This window comes from Malaclemys terrapin, chromosome 10 (assembly GCF_027887155.1).
Source record: "Malaclemys terrapin pileata isolate rMalTer1 chromosome 10, rMalTer1.hap1, whole genome shotgun sequence".
Taxonomy (NCBI): Eukaryota; Metazoa; Chordata; order Testudines; family Emydidae; genus Malaclemys; species Malaclemys terrapin.
Genome location: NC_071514.1, coordinates 63,766,023 through 63,782,875, shown reverse-complemented (window position 1 = coordinate 63,782,875; position 16,853 = coordinate 63,766,023). Strand labels below are relative to the sequence as shown.

At 40.2% G+C, this 16,853-nt stretch overlaps 1 protein-coding gene across 1 annotated transcript in view; it reads left to right on the top strand.

Moving 5' to 3' along the window:
* Nucleotides 1–16,853, top strand: part of GRIN2A (glutamate ionotropic receptor NMDA type subunit 2A) — a 295,359-nt gene that overhangs the window by 160,778 nt on the left and 117,728 nt on the right. The gene's annotated exons all lie outside the window — the stretch shown is intronic.

Sequence of the window (16,853 nt, the reverse complement as noted above, 5' to 3'; positions counted from 1 at the left end):
TGGGACATTAAATAATTATCCGTTGTGTAATGAATGATGCTGTGATGTGTACCAAGATGTAGTTGAGCAAGTATGCTACAAGTATGCTTGGGAATTGTCCAGTCAGGGAATGGCAAGAAAGTCATGTGATTCAAGTGGCCAATCACACAACACAAATAAAAATATTCAAAGCCGTGCTTATGGGAAAGAATTTAAGCACTCTAGAGGCTGAAATATTTTTGTACAAACGATTAATTGAATAATTTCCAAAGAACCAGGCAAAATAGTAAAAATGGAGTCTGAATAATTCACAAACAAAGAAAGGAGCCAGGTTCCGGTCCTCCTAATTTCTCCAGTATTTTGCAAATGTGACAAGAAAGAGGAGAAATACATGTATAGGAATTGTGACGGTTTTCTTTTGGTGATAATGAATGTGACTTATAGGTGTAGTATATAGAAATACATATAGAAATATTTTTGAGAGAGAAATCAATATATTCTTATATTTTAAATAGAATTAAGTAATGCAAGTAATACATTTATCCACCACTCAAATCGTTCTCTCTTTCTCTCTCTCCTTTTTATACCTATTGGTATACCAGATTGCTTTTCCTTTTCCAGAGTTATGATTCCTGACATACACACACACACACACACACACACACACACACACACACACCCCTCTTCTCCAGAAATACGGTGTGTGTGGTATCTAATGGAATGTCAATCAGTAAAAGGGCATTGCCTGTATGACCTATAATTTGGCTGCTGCTCAGCATCACAGTACTTTCACATTAGAATATATGCATCCACTGTGGCCAATAAAGTGTTCTGTTTCCCGCACTGGTCTGAGTGGATTCAGTTCACAACTTCATTTAACTATAACAGAATTTGGTCCCTGCTCTAATCTGTTATGCACACTGCTGAAAATTGACTTCTGTCTATCTAACTAGAAATAGGTAGTAATTGATCACAATCTTTGTCCCTAAAGCATGCATAAAAGGACTTCTTCAAACACCTAGGGCAGTGCTGGCTTCTTAACATTTACATTTGGTATTTTGGCTTTTCTAAAGCAGATTCTGGAGAGAACAGCATGCCTTTATGGAAACTTTAAAATTAGCTCAGTCATATCATTTGATATCAGCCTTATTATGCCAAAATTATTAATGATCTGTTTCTTCATCAATGAATGGACAAGATATAAGGAGGTAAAACAGGCACCTCAATAGAGATGAAGCAGCTTGCCTGGGGTTACACAGCAGGTCAGTAGAAAAGCTGGGACTAACACTCAGGTCTCCTGATTCATTACCCTAGTAATTAGACTATTTCCTTTTAGAGCTCTGGTCGGGTTCATTCACTGTTGGTAAATACAATGAGCCAAATTAATTCCAGGTATAATTCCACTGAAATCAAAATGGCATTGAATTCTTCTGACGTCAATGGAGTCAAATTTGCCCCAGTGTTCCTGGAAAATTAAATGATTCTGTTCCTTGGTATTTGGAAAGATTATCTGACTGCTGTTGGGCTAGATTTTTTTTTAAATAAACTCTCCATTCAAAGTGTTGTTATGCTGCATGTTTACTTGACTATTTCTCAGAATATGGGGATGATGTCATATGATTCCCTGCTTGAAATTCCTTACTGCAGCTCCATCTCTGGCCACAGGAACCATATTTGTCTGACATAAGCAAAACCATCTTCCTTGACTTAGGAACTGTGTCCCCTCCCACATTACTTTCAGCTCAAGAAGTAAAAAGTATGATTTAAGTGGTTTAAAGTAATAACAGACAGAACAAAGTAAGTCACAAAGCAAAATAAAACAAAAACACGCAAGTCTAAGCCTAATACATTAAGAAACTGATTACAGGTAATATCTCACTCTCAGAGATGTTCCAATAAGCTTCTTTCACAGACTAGACTCCTTCCTAGTCTGGGCCCAATCCTTTCCCCAGTACAGTCTTTGTTAGATCCAGCAGACATCTCAGGTGGTAAGCAGGCATTTTCTCATGAGTGGCTTCCCCTTTTATCCTGCTCTACCCCCTTTTATAGTTTTGGCACAAGGCGGGAATCTTTTGTCTGTGCTTGTCCCCACCCTACCTCATCAATGGAAAAGTACAAGGATTAAGATGGATTCCAGTATCATGTGACATGGTCACATGTCACTGTAAGACCCCAGTCTCCATTCTTCCTGGGTTGGCCCACACATACACAGGAAGGCATGCAGGTAAATAAACCATTTACGACCAATTGTCCTAGTCAATGGGAGCCATCAAGATTCTAAACCACCATTAATGACCCACAATTTGCATAATTACAATAGGATCTCAGAGTTATACTTCATATTTCTAGCTTCAGATACAAGAATGATACATACATACAAATAGGAGGAATATATTCAGTAGGTTATAATCTCTGTTATGATACCTTGCAAGAGAGCTTTTGCATAAAGCATATTCTAGTTACATCATATTCACATTCATAAGCATATTTGCATAAAACATATGGAGTGCAACGTCACACAGGGTGCACGTGTAAACCTCCAGATGTGGAAAACAGCTTTTCTTTATGTCCACTTTCATTCACTTTCGTCGCTTGCTACAGCATCTGTAGCCCAGAGCTCTGCGTTGTTTTGGCTGTGGGTCAGAAAACATATGCTGGTCCAGTATTGCAAAGACACTAATTTCAAATTAATATAGCACTGGGTGAACAGATCAGCAAAGAACAGAAACCTAACTCTACTAAGTCTGGAGTATCCTGACCCAAAGCAGTAGATTCATAGTGCCTGCATGTTGGATATAGAAGGTTAATTCTAAACAGTGTGGTGAATAGTTACTATCTAAATTTAGAGCAAGACAGAGGGGATTGATGGCAACACTGACTTGTTTAAAACAAAAAATTGTGTATATTTGCCCTTTTATGGTAGAAAGCAGAAGAATCCTTAAAGGTATTTAAAACTCCAGTCTCCTAAAGGTGAAAGGGCTGACCGTTGTCAATGAGCGAATTTATCAGAAATAGGGAAATGTGCTTTTCAAGGTCTTCTAAGGCCCCTAATAGATGGCCACCACAGAAACATGTTAGAATTCACTTCTAAAACATCTATAGCAGTGTGTTTATAAAACTGTGTTGCGGGAGACTGACTGAATTAGCATGACTTTCCAATGCTATTTTAATGGTCAACTGGTTTTAACTTTGCTCGCAGAATCTGTGCTGCTTCAGATAGAGAATGTAATTAAATTTGGGGGGGGATGGGGAGGTGGGGTTGAGAAAAGGAGATTGAGTTGTGCTTTCATATAGTAGCTTTTTATAGTGTGGGGAATGTATGTGCAGAATAGGCGTGTGTATTTATATTGAGAATTGATGTGTAAAATTATGGCATCCAGGAATAGCTGCTTTTCCTTTCAAAATGACTCCACTTTGGTGCTGCTGCCGTATATGTAGACATCATCGCCGGCAGTTTCTGCTAAATGCCAAATACTGTATCAAGTAGAGCTTTTCTTGCTTCATATCCACATTCCATAATTCGTGTGGCCCTGGTGAGGCGTTGTGGTAGGCTTCCTCTACCCCACCCTGAGCCTCTGAAAGAACTGTAGAAAATAACCAGAATTGCTGCGGAAAATCTGTGAATTCCCCCTCCATGCAAGGGGGTTGGGGGTGAGGGGGAGGAAGGGAGGAGGAGGGAAAGGAGGAACTCACAGAAAACTATGCAGTGACAACCTGTTGCAACATAGCGACTGGCAATATGTTTCCAAAATCATTTATTCTAAGACCGAACAAATCTGAATCAATGTCAGATTCACTATAATCTCTATACCAAGTTTTTATTGCTCTTGATTTCTTCTTATATTAAGTATATGTCAACATTTTAAAAAAATCCGCCAGAACTACTAACACTGTGCTCGCTAAATCACACACTTTAATATTAGAGTTTACGCTGAAATGATAAATTCAGCGTTAACTCTGCACCCCAAATTCCATGAATGTTGAATCTTGACTACCCTTCAAAGCTAGACCCTTTCACTTTTAGAAGATCTTGTATTCAAAAACCACTGTTCAAGGTGGAAGTCTGTATTAAAGCTTGGATCTGTTTTGAAACATTTTTCCCTGTTCAGTCACTCACTGCTTTGGAGCTGAACTGGCTATTCAGCATTCCTCCACTGTGTGATCAAGTGCTGCCATTAAAGCTGTATGACTACAAGGGGAATGTGTGTGTCTCCGCAATGCAATTAGGCTGTAACATGATATCCTACAGTATGTAATGCATAATGCACCTGCAAATTACTGATGGATGGAGCTGTAATATATTGTGGTGAATAAAGCCACTTTCCTGTTTGAAGCAGTCATTTCTACCTATAACATGAGCATAAGTTTTCCTGTATGGAAGACAATTCATTCTCTTTCAAACTTCAGAATATAATGGGAGTGGGGAGGGTGCTATTTACCATTTATAGAAGACATGTCACAATAATAAGTAATTGCTTGACGTAGATACTGTAATTAGTTATTTTTGTATTAAAAATAATTCTTCTGGAGTACTCAATTAATATTTACTGTATAATGCCAGAATCAATATATACAAATGCTTAGCACTTCCATAGTGCTTTGGAAACATTAACTCTCTTAGCACCGTGGTGCAGCAGATAAGTTGAATGTGCTTCACTTTTCCCATCAGTAAAATGGAGGTTACCCATTTAAGTGCCTTGCCCAAGGCTACACAGCAAATCCGTGGTTGAGCTGGGATTAGCACTCAGGACGCAGCTCATGCTGACTTGTTCTATTTTAAACTAAAATTTAAATGAAACCAATATTAAAGAACAGATTTAAACAAGGAGTATGGATGAACATTCTTGGGGGAAAGGCTAAAATTATTGTAAATAATTGAAGGGCTTAAGGGCCACTAAATCATACCTCATAGCTCTGTATTGAATGTCTCACCAGAACAGTGAATTACACACATGATACAGCTTGCAAACGCTGAAGCTGAGAACTCAGTGGAGAGTACTGTATCTTAAAAAAACCTCTACAGGGGGTAATACCTGATGCTAAATGAAAAAAAGCTCAGGAAAGAAGCAGAAAAAAGAGGCTTTTAGAACCTCACTTTTATCATCACTGTCAAATTCAGCTTGAAACCTAGCATTGTATTCTAAACCCATTTCATTATACCTAGTTTGTTTGTAAATGAAGATAGGTAACATTTTACACACTACTTTTTGCATCTAGATGATGACTTTAAGCTCTGGATTTTTTAAAAAGAAAATCTGTTTTGAAGTGAAATCTATTACAAAGCAAAAACTCTCAATTTTTCACCCCTCGACTCCTGTGAGCAATGCACTGGCTGAAGGCATTTTATCTCTCTTGAGCACACACAGTCTGTCTCCCCCTTCACTGCAACTCTAAGATGTTGTTATTGGCTTTTTTAGACACAGGAAAAATGCTGGTTTGCTTGAATTTATTGGGATAAGCTGATCGATGTCCGTTTCTAATACATGTGGGAAGATATTGGCTTTCCCCTAGAGTACATCACCATATAGAAAAGATTTAAAGGAAAATTCAGAGTGACTAGTTTAAACATACATATTTTTCAACTTAATATATAGCTTCAGGTCTAGAGGTTTACCTTGAGTAGCATTAAATTTAGGAGCATAGGTAACAATCTGCAGTTGAGAAAAACAGAATGGCCGATCTGTTGGCATGCTCCCTCCTCACTTACATTACACCCATAATCTCCCATGGCAGATATACCATTACACACAATATGGTCACTAACATAATAATACAGTTAGAGCTAGCAGTGTATTAACACGATGTCTGAACAAAAACTCCCTCTCCCAAGAAACCCTGCTGATCACCATAAGAAATTCTGCCCTCCCATGAAATAGAAAAAGTGTGTGTGTGTGTGTGTTTTATATACATGCCATTGGAGTGTTTCTAATAGGGTAAAAATGTATAAAGTTTTGGAACAAAAATCAGGAACAATTTTTTTTGCAAAATATTACCCATTTTTCAATCAGCTCTGATGTGTACCTTGATGAGCATGGCATAATTGCTGTTCTTTGTCCTCACTCTTGAATAGCAAAGAGGTTTGGAGGTGCGTCTATAGATACACTACTGAGGGTAGGTCTATACTTACCTCCGGGTCCGGCGGTAAGCAATCGATCTTCTGGGATCGATCCCGGAAGTGCTCGCCGTCGACGCCAGTACTCCTGCTCCGCGAGAGGAGTACACGGGGTCGATGGGGGAGCCTGCCTGCCGCGTCTGGACCCGCGGTAAGTTCGAACTAAGGTACTTCGACTTCAGCTACGTTATTCACGTAGCTGAAGTTGCGTATCTTAGTTTGAAGTGGGGGGTTAGTGTGGACCAGGCCTAAGTGCGGGTGAAATGCATGAACCTACTTACAGCTACAGTGACTATGTGGTTATGCTAGGTAGGTAGTGAATCTCCCTCTGATCCCAATCTGTGGGTCTGGAGCAGTGTCCACAGCCACTGTTTACTCCTTGCACAATATAAATGCAGATTCTATGCCCTGCCCCTGTCCTGTCCTCATGCCGCATCACTAGCTTGTATGGGGGCTGGTTCAAAGCCTAGTACGAGTGGTCATTCTTGTACTCTGCTTCATCCAGCTTCAATGCAGAGCTCAGGCGGTGCAGAGGGCATTGTGCTGGAGAAAAGCAGTGCTTAGAAATACAGCACCTGATCCTACAAACCCTTAGAGAGATGAGGCACGCGAGGTAATATCTTTTAGTGGGCCAACTTCCGTTGGTGAGAGAGACAAGCCTTCAAGCCACACAGAGCTCTTCCTCAAACCCTGGTCATACAAGTAGCCCTTATTCCTGTAAATAGTCCAGTTGAAGTCAGTAGTAAGATTAGGCACATACATGGTGAAGTGGAGCCATTTTGAATGAACTTTGAGGCCTTATTCAATAAACAAAACAACAAAACACTGACAAATATCTGTCTATTTTCCTGTTTTGATCAATTTAGTTTGTATAGTGTGGCTTACAAAAACAAACCAACCTAACGACTTATTTGGAAATTTAAAATCAAGTGGAACTTAGTCTTCAATAGGATCCTCTCCCCACCTTCATTCCCTGATTTCACTCTCGTCTCTGACGAATCGATGTTGCCAACCTGCATCCTATCTGTGAAAGCAATGCATTCCTTACATGGGAAAGGCTTTTTATATAACAAGCCCTGATATTAATTCATTTCGTTCAGTACTTTGATTCCAGCTTCCAGCAATGCCAGATTAGTTCCTTTTTGAATCTGAGTCCATCCTAATTTTACATGGACACAATGATTTGATGAATAATCTAACAAGTCTGTGTAATGCTTGTATGCGGCAACAGATCTCTTGACAGCCAGTTTACTGAAGATTTGCTTATTTCATTAAGTTCTGTCAAAAATTGGGATAAATAAACATAACACAGTTTACTACATGATTGAGAATGTTTCATTACTTAACGGATTATGTCTGGAGCAAAATGTTTTGTCACTAGTACCACACTTGCTGTGCAGTCCTAAATCAATATGGAAAGATAAAAGCATATTTGGGTATACTTTTATTTTCAGTCAGTACAAGAAATAATTCACTCCTTTTTCTCCTGATAATCCTAGAATTTCTTGCTAATGCTTCTTATTTCATTTCTGAGGTTCCCTTGACAGTTGAATTGGACCCATTTCATTTCCATTGATTATACCAGGAATTAATGTTACCCTCTGTGTTTGGTACCAGACTATAGTTTAAGATTCAGTAATTACGATCTATATTTACAATTACACAGATGGACAGCATACTTGATACCTTCTGTTTAGTATCTTATTTTTTGGCAAGTCCAATGCCTGAACAAGTTGCCATTTTTAATGGCTATAATTAGCCCTTTTGAATGACAGTTCCTTACGTAAATTCTTTCCTATCACCTATGATATACTATCCCATTACTTTTATAAGGCAGCATTCATCACCGTGTCTTATAATGGATTTTTTTAAAAAGGAATCCAAACCTCAAGTGAAACTACTATTCTTCTGCAGTGATGGTTCATTAATTAAAAGCATTTATGAGGCTGTGAGCCTTAAGGTGTGACTGAAGATAATCAAATCTGGCCTCTGGCAGATCTTCAGAAAATGCTAGTTGCATAGATGAAGGCCCTCAAATGAGTGCCAGGCTGCCAGTCCTACCAACTTAATTTTAAACAACCCACTTCCAGGGTACCCTAGGTGATCTGAAAAAAAATAGTTCTAAACTGAACAAATGCCTGAGAAATACACTGCAGTGAACCATTCCCTGATGGCAGCGGATGGATTAGATGATCAAATAGTTCTTAACTTTCTCTAGTTTGTTTTTGCATGGATGATGGCTCCTGATTCGCAACCATGGCATAGTAATTAACTGATCTGATTGGTGAATCATTGTGTGGCAAGTGTAATTCACTACTGAAGAGCCTATTTTAAACACTGCAAGCTATATTAGCATCTTTGATTAATGCACACACTAAAGTTGTCCCCAATGCTCTCTGAAGAGTGCTGTTAATCAGCTGGAACTGGACTGGTGGAAGAAGTCTTATATTCCACCAGCCCAACAGGAGTTGCATGTTGTCAAGGCTGCTTCCCCACTCTGAACCTTAGGGTACAAATGTGGGGGCCTGCTTGAAAACTTCTAAGCTTAACTACCAGCTTAGATCTGGTCCGCTGCCACCATTCCCAAGTGGATTCCCTTCCCTGGGAAGCCTTGAGAAACTCTTCACCAATTCCCTGGTGAATACAGATCCAAACCCCTTGGATCTTAAAGCAAGGAGAAATTAACCATCCCCCCTTCTTCCTCCCACCCACTCCTGGTGGATCAAGATCCAAACCCTTTGGATCTTAAAACAAGGAAAAATCAATCAGGTTCTTAAAAAGAAGGCTTTTAATTAAAGAAAAAAGGTAAAAATCATCTCTGTAAAATCAGTATGGAAAATAACTTTACAGGGTAATCAAACTTAAAGAGCTCAGAGGACCCTCCTCTAGCCTCAGGTTCAAAGTACAGCAAACAGAGATAAACACTCTAGTAAAAGGTACATTTACAAGTAGAGAAAACAAAGTAAAACTAACACGCCTTGCCTGGCTGTTTACTTATAAGTTTGAAATATGAGAGACTTGTTTAGAAAGATGTGGAGAACCTGGATTGATGGCTGGTCCCTCTCAGTCCCAAGAGCGAACGAACTCCCAAACAAAGAGCACAAACAAAAACCTTCCCTCCCCCCCCCCCAAGATTTGAAAGTATCTTGTCCCCTTATTGGTCCTTTGGGTCAGGTATCAGCCAGGTTACCTGAGCTTCTTAACCCTTTACAGGTAAAAGGATTTTGGAGTCTCTGGACAGGAGGGATTTTATAGTACTGTACACAGGACAGCTGTTACCCTTCCCTTTATAGTTATGACACATGCGATGACACTCATCGAACTAGGAGCTCACTGGATAGTGGCATATCCTGGGTGCTGGCTGACTACTAGAGGTAGTGTGTTTTTATAATTACTCAAAATGTAAACAACACTTTTCTGTGCCAAATTAGGCCAATGTAGATGTCAGAGAGTATGGAAGAGTCACAACAAAAGGTTCTTTAGGAATTTAAAAGTAGGCCCATTTTATGGAGGAATTGCCACTTTTTGCAACTTAAATATGTGCCTCTTTTCCCCAGAATTTGGCACAAATACATCCGAAGCTGGCATTGAAATGCAATATTTAAAATTTGGCACATTCTTGCTTTTTGGTATGTAAAAGAAGATATTTAATCTGATTTCACAGAAAAGCTATGTTTGGAGATGAAAAGTTACCCCAAATAGCAGAAAATTAATGTAAAAAATATTCACTATTTTTTGCAAAGCATGAATTATGGATAATAATGTTGGCTAACTACAATCTATTGAATTTCCAAAGTTTGTGACTGATAGCAGCAAATATTTCCAATGGCCGGTGATGGCACACTAGATGGGGAGAGCTCTGAGTTACTACAGAGAATTCTTTCCCAGGTGTCTGGTTGCTGGGTCTTGCCCTCATGCTCAGGGTCTAACTAATGTGGGGTTGTGAAGGAATTTTCCCTGGGCCAGATTGGCAGAAACTCTGTTTTTTTTTTCACCTTCCTTGGCAGCATGGGGTATAAGTCATCTGCAGGTTTAAAGTAGTGTAAATGGTGGATTATCTGTAACTTGAAGCATTTAAACCATGATTTGAGGACTTCAGTAACTCAGCCGGAGGTTGGGGTCTATTACAGGAGTGGATGGGTGAGGTTCTGTGGCCTGCAATGTGCAGGAAGTTAGACTAGATGATCATGATGGTCCCTTCTGGCCTTAAAGTCCGAGTCTGAGTTATGCTGCACTATTGCTAGCTTGCAATGACTGAAATTGCAGGCTAGAATGCTGAACCATCCTATTCAAGTTTTGTCCAGTTCCCCTCAGCTTATTTACCCTGTCCTATGCTTATGCTTTCATACAATCCTGGGTAACATGACTTCTCCAGAGCTGATGCAACTAACACTTTAAGGAGCAGCTGGCAGGAGGCGTAGATAGTTGGCTTGCCACTCTTTTTTCACAGCCACTGAGTACATTGTTCCCAAAATGGATTCATCCTGTGCTGGCCCCAGGCCTGGAATTCTACAACTCCCTCAGAACCAGGATGTTACAGACGAGATGTACCCAGGGGAACACTTCCTGTTTACCACTCGGAAGAATTTGAAATTAGAAAGAAAAGAGAAAGGTCCATATTGTAAGACCTTAAAAATTAAAAAAAAAATTCAAAAGTATACAGTTGTGTGTATTTAAGAGCTACAGTCTAAAAATGCATCAGAACTTAAAACAGATCAAGTTAAATACAAAAGGGAAGAGTAATTAAAAGTAAATGAGTCAGGTCATTGGAGTTTTTCATGATACCCTGTGCAGTTTATATAGTATGCCAGGTACAGTTCCCTGAGGTTCATTAGCTTTCTTTTTAATTGCTTCTTTAATTGCTTACCTCAGATAATGTATATTTCTGGTGTACCTGGTGATAAGTATTTCCAGAATTACAAAAGTCTCACATAAAACCACATTAAGGAAGCTCAATAATTCATGGATTCAGTGAAATGAAGAAACAAAGATAAAAAGTGGGAGTAGGTCCAAGTTTTATAAGCTTCAGTACTGGGTGAATGCCAAGCCAAAACAGGCTGTCTTCCTTGACTATTAAAGTGGCTGATTCATATTAGTTGGAGGAAACTGAAATATTGGCAAACATCATGTTTCCTGCAAGATGTGATCAACTTTGAAATCTAGAAATTCCTTCTTTTCCAAGAAAAAAGATTTTGATGCAATCCGTATTTCTTTGAGCCTCCACCCTTTCTCGCTTTCTGTGCATTGCCTGCAGTTGTTTTGGAATTGCAGTGCTAGGTAGTGAGGAAGACCGCAGATGAAAAATGATGATCCCAGATGATGGCACCTGAGACGTTTATTGAGTTTATCAGTTTGTTGGCGGAGAGATGAGGCCAGGAAATTAGTGGCTGAAGTTCAGGTAGCAAGGGATCCCAAGGACTTGTCATCTCTTTGAACATGTATTCTATTTCCTAATCATCATTGAATTCTATTAGTGCTCACATTTAATTTAGCAATGATATATCTTGTTTTAGTAATAACTTTCACCCCTTGCCTGTTAAACTAGTTCTTCCCAGGCCAATGATTTATTTTGGAGTTAGATGTTACATGAGTTTCAGAATCCCTATTCATATTATGCTCTGAGTATTATTCTGAGATTCAGTTTTCTTCTTGAGCCCTGTGGGATCAGTGCTACCTCTTTAAAACAGCTCAGGCTGTTAAAATTAATGTTGGCAAGAAGGCAATAGGAATTTCCAAATGTCAGTTTTAGGGCAACTGGAAACCAAACAGAACTGCAAATTGTTGGATTAGACTGTAACCATCTTCCTCACTGTGACCTGTCATTCATCGCTCATACTCACATTTCATTATAAGGCAGAACTGGAATTATATTATGGTTCTTGTCATGGATTCATGGCCCTGTGTATTCTTTTGGAGAGGATGAGAAGCCTAATCTGTCATTAACTCAACTGGCCACTAGATGTCCGTATTGCTTTTCTGAACTACAGCTGAAAGCAAATTTCTCTTGTAATTACAATAAGAAGACTCTTAAAGACAGAAGTTTTGAAATTCATAGTTTGAGGCTAGCAGGCACCATTTCCACAAGGCTCACTATCGAGAGAGATGAGATGCTTTCACCTTCCTCGGGAATGAAGTACGCTATTGTCTCAGCTATTCCAATCCCGAAAGCAAAAATCATACCTTAGCCTCCTGAACTTATTTATTAAAGGCATTATATGGTGTCCCTTCCAGTGGCATCTGGCCATTCATTCACATAGAAATGTATATTATGTCACAAATATTGGAAGACACAATACAGTTACATACAATGAACCCATTCCTGTTACTATCAAAAATCAATGGCAAAACTCCTACTAACTTCAATAGAATCAGGATCCAGCTCAGAGATACTTTTAATGGCTGCCCAATTAAAAGACTGAGGACTTATCTTCATGGTACAGTAATGCACACCAGTGAGGTGTGAATTCTATAGCACACAAATGTGTAGTTCACTAACTGGCCCGTGTAGACCCTGCAGGTGCACACTGAAAGTTCCCTAGTGCATGTTTACACAAAAGTTCAGTTCATAAAGAGTGACCTTATGTAACTGAAAATTTGGGGTAAACTTAGGAAAGCAGAATGAAACTACTCAAATTGTGATTCTGGGGCTAATAGTTCACCTCTTGTGAAAAGTGTGATAGGGTCCATAGCAATCTCCTAGGCATTCACAACCTTGAATTTCATCTGAAAGATGGCACATCCTGGAGCAGAGTGACCTTTAACACAATGTGGGGAATCGGATGTGATTCTGTGAGACTTGACAGAAGAGCACCGACTATTGAACTAACCTTTCCTGCAACACTTTGCTTTTGGTGGTCTCCCATCCAGGCACTGACCAGGCACAACACCGGGGATTGGATATTATTACAGACCAAGGTAGCCTGGCCTGCAGTCTCTTACCAGCATTTGTGCTACCAGCAGCGGGGGGACACTGAAGCCAGTGAGGGATGCTGAAACTATCAACCTGTAATGTAGGTAGGTTGTAGTGTGTCTGTTTCTGCACTACCTTGAATTTAGGCTAGTGCCCTGTCTCCTGTTGTCTGACTGGAAAGAGCTAGAATACTTTTTCTATAAATCACTTTCCTGGGCTGGTGCTCTTCAAACATTCCTCATAAGTGGCACCCAACAGGTTTATTTTTATTCTATTCCCTTTTGAAGTGCTTCTCCCAATGCTTTGGGTATAACGTTTGGCCAGTTGGGGATGAAATATTAAAAAGATTGAAACACTGAAGTGTCAGAAACCACCTCTTTTAACAGTGAGGTGAGTTCCACCTTGAAAGAACACCACGTTGAGTAACAGATCAACCTCTTGTGCAGTAATCAACTCAGAGCTTTCCTGAGAAGCCAGTTCTGACACTTTCATCAGGAACAAAGCAGTGTGAGCCCCACTGCTCATACTGTGTGTCTTCTGTGGGTAAATACGTGACTTCAGTCTCCAGGGGTGTGAATTTGGTATCTTTCACAAAGGCTAATTTCACTTAAATGTGATTAAGAAATGGTCAAATCTAGCCAAGATGGATTGATCCATTGTTAGTGCCTCCCTTAGGCAAAATGGGATGTCAGTGTCTAAATATTCATTTATGGTGGGATTTTCCAAAGTGTCTGAGTGACATAGGAGCACAAGGTTTATTTATTTTCAATGAGACCTGTGCTCCAGTGTTACTCAGTGACTTTGGAAAATCCCATCCTTGGCCTTTGCTCAGGAAATCTCATGATTTTGACAGTGTGGCTTACCGTTTCCAGATCTTTACCCTGACCTTCTTTGGCAAGGTTGATGAGATGGCTCTGGTGATGAATGTTTGGCAATATCTTGAATCATCAAATCTTTTCATTCCATTTCAGTCTTAGGTTCAGGTCTCCATATGCTTTAAATGCTTTAAAAATTGTGCTGGCCTTATTGTCTGACCTCCTTGAGATGGACAAAGATCAGTTCAAAGTTAACAGATACAGAGGAATCAGCCTGAAGTTTAATAAATTGTCTGTGGGTTCCGTCACTGATAAATGGAATCACCCTTTTTATACTGTTTTTCCTTTGAGGGACCCCAGAGTGGTGTTGAGTGACTGCTCATCTGCCCTGAGAACTTTCTCTATGCAGTTTCACTGGGTCATACTTTTGTCAAACCTGCTTAACACACATCGAAGCTGCTGGAGGGGCTAAAGTGGTGGTTTAGGTTGTTATCATTATTCTGATGATACTACATGTAGCTTAAATGTCTTTTGTGGAATCCTGATCTTGCAGCTTGTCTGCTTTCCTTTCCAGTTGTTTGGCCTACATACGAACCTGGATGATTGCAGGGTACCTGGTTTCAGTCCTAATAATCTTAGAGATTATGTAGAAGGAGGAAGCATCAATACACTTTGATGGGATGGGAATGATGCCTGCCCCTGTTGTAGAGGAGGTATACCCAACTTTCCTCAAGGAGTTTCACAATATACGGTTATGTTTGAAGCCCCAGGTGACTCTTATCAATCAGCACATCCCACGGCCTGCACCATTTTTCGCAGCCCCCATTGGTCTGGGACGAAGAACCGCGGCCAGTGGGAACTGCAATCAGCCAAACCTGCAGATGCAGCAAGTAAACAAACCAGCCCGGCCCACCAGGGTCAATGTGCCAAAGGTTGCCGATCCCTGCATCAGACAGATAGGATGAGCTAAAGGGACTACAATCAGATAACCTAAGGGTATGTCTACACCGGAGCTGAAGGTATAAAACCAGCAAGCACCCTAAATACATACCTACTGTTTCAGACTGGTTTGTACTTCAGGGCAGCTAGCCACTGCCCATGCAGCCACGGCTACAGTGATATTTTTAGTGCACTAGCTCAACCAGGATATGTGTGTGTGTGTGAGTGTGTGTGTGTGTGTGTGTACATGGTGGAAATTACACCTCCAGCTCCAATGCAAACCTATCCTAAAAGTATCAGTGAAAGATCCATCAGAAATTATATATCCTGGAGGATGATTGAGAAATAAGAGAATTCGCTCCCCAGGTGAGGATTGGCTACGTTACCTTCATTCTAAAATTTTAGAAAGACAGCACTTGTGTCAACAAAAGTAGCTAACAAAAGTTAGCTAACACAAGGTCAAGTCCTAGTGAAGGCTAGACAGGGGGTAGCTTTCACAAGAGTTAGCAGGTGCTTGACCTCTTGTTGAAAGTACAGTGTGACACTCCCCAGGGGTACTCAAGGTCGTAAGGTATCTTCCCACTACCTACCCTTAGCATGAATCCGTCTTGTCTAGGTGTTCTGTGCTTCAGCTCCCTGAAACCAACAGCAGCTTCCCCACAAACACTGACTTCCAGCTCTCTGGAGACCTTGCTGTCTCCATGCAGACTGGTGGCAAGTACACCCCTGAGTTCCTCTCAATATCCAGCCCTTGTCAGTAGACACTCACAGTAATTACCAAGTACACTGTCCCCAAAGAGACAATGTACGCACAGATTAACTAGAACAACTCAGGATCAGGTCTTTTGTAACATAGCACTGTAATCTTTTTACAGTGAAAACAAATATCTTTATTAAAAAGATTAAGATGTAAGAGATACTGAGCAAGGAGAATAAGAATAGGATACATGTAAATCAAAAGGTATAACATGCTTCTTAGAGTCTATGTTCCCCCAAAACCATTGTTTTTGTCCCCAGGGTTAGTAACCCTCACAGTGTTTATTCTCTGGTGTCTGTTGCCTTCACATGTCCCTGGTTTTTATTAGCATTGAGTTCAAACAGATGATGGGATGCTGTGATGGGGTCTGCTCGCCACAGTAGCTCCTCCTTCTGGCTATCACCGGGATTAGCTCTGCCAGTTGCTTCCCCCTCTCCTGGTGGTGCCTCACCTGTCATCTTCTCCAACTGCAGACCCACCTCAGTCCAAGTACCGCAGCATCCTCTTCATGACTCGGGCCTCTGGTCGGTCACCATCTGTATTTACCCCTTGCAGGAGTGGGTACCTTGTCAAAGGCTTTCTGAAAGTCCAAGTACATTGTGTCAACTGGATCATCCTTGTCCCCGTGTTTGTTGACATCCTCAAAGAATTCTAATAGATTGGGGAGGCATGATTTTCCTTTACAAAAGGCATGTTGATTCTTCCCCAATGTATTGTGTTCATCTATGAGTCTCATAATTCTGTTCTTTACTATAGTTTCAACCAGTTTGCCTGGTACTAAAGTTAGATTTACAGGCCTGTAATTTTCAGGATCACCCTAGAGTCTTTTTGAAAAATTGTCATTACATTAGCTACCTCCAGTCATCTGGTACAGAAGCTGATTTAAGTAATAGGTTACATACTACAGTTATCAGAGTAGCCTCTCAGAGTTGGTAAGACAACTCCCACCTGTTTATGCTCTCTGTATGTGTGTATATATATCTCCTCAATATATGTCCATTCTATATGCATCCGAAGAAGTGGGCTGTAGTCCACAAAAGCTTATGCTCTAATAAATTTGTTAGTCTCTAAGGTGCCACAAGTACTCCTGTTCGTCTTCATACTACAGTTAGTAATTCTGCAACTTCATATTTGAGTTCCTGCAGAACTCTTGGGTGAATACCATCTGGTCCTGGTGATTTATTACTGTTTAATTTGTCAATTTGTTCCAAAACCTTGTCTACTGATACCTCTATCTGGGACAGTTCCTAAAAAGAATTGTTCAGGTATGAGAATCTCCCTCACATCATCTTCAGTGAAGACTGATGCAAAGAATGTATTGAGCTTCTCTCCAACAGCCTG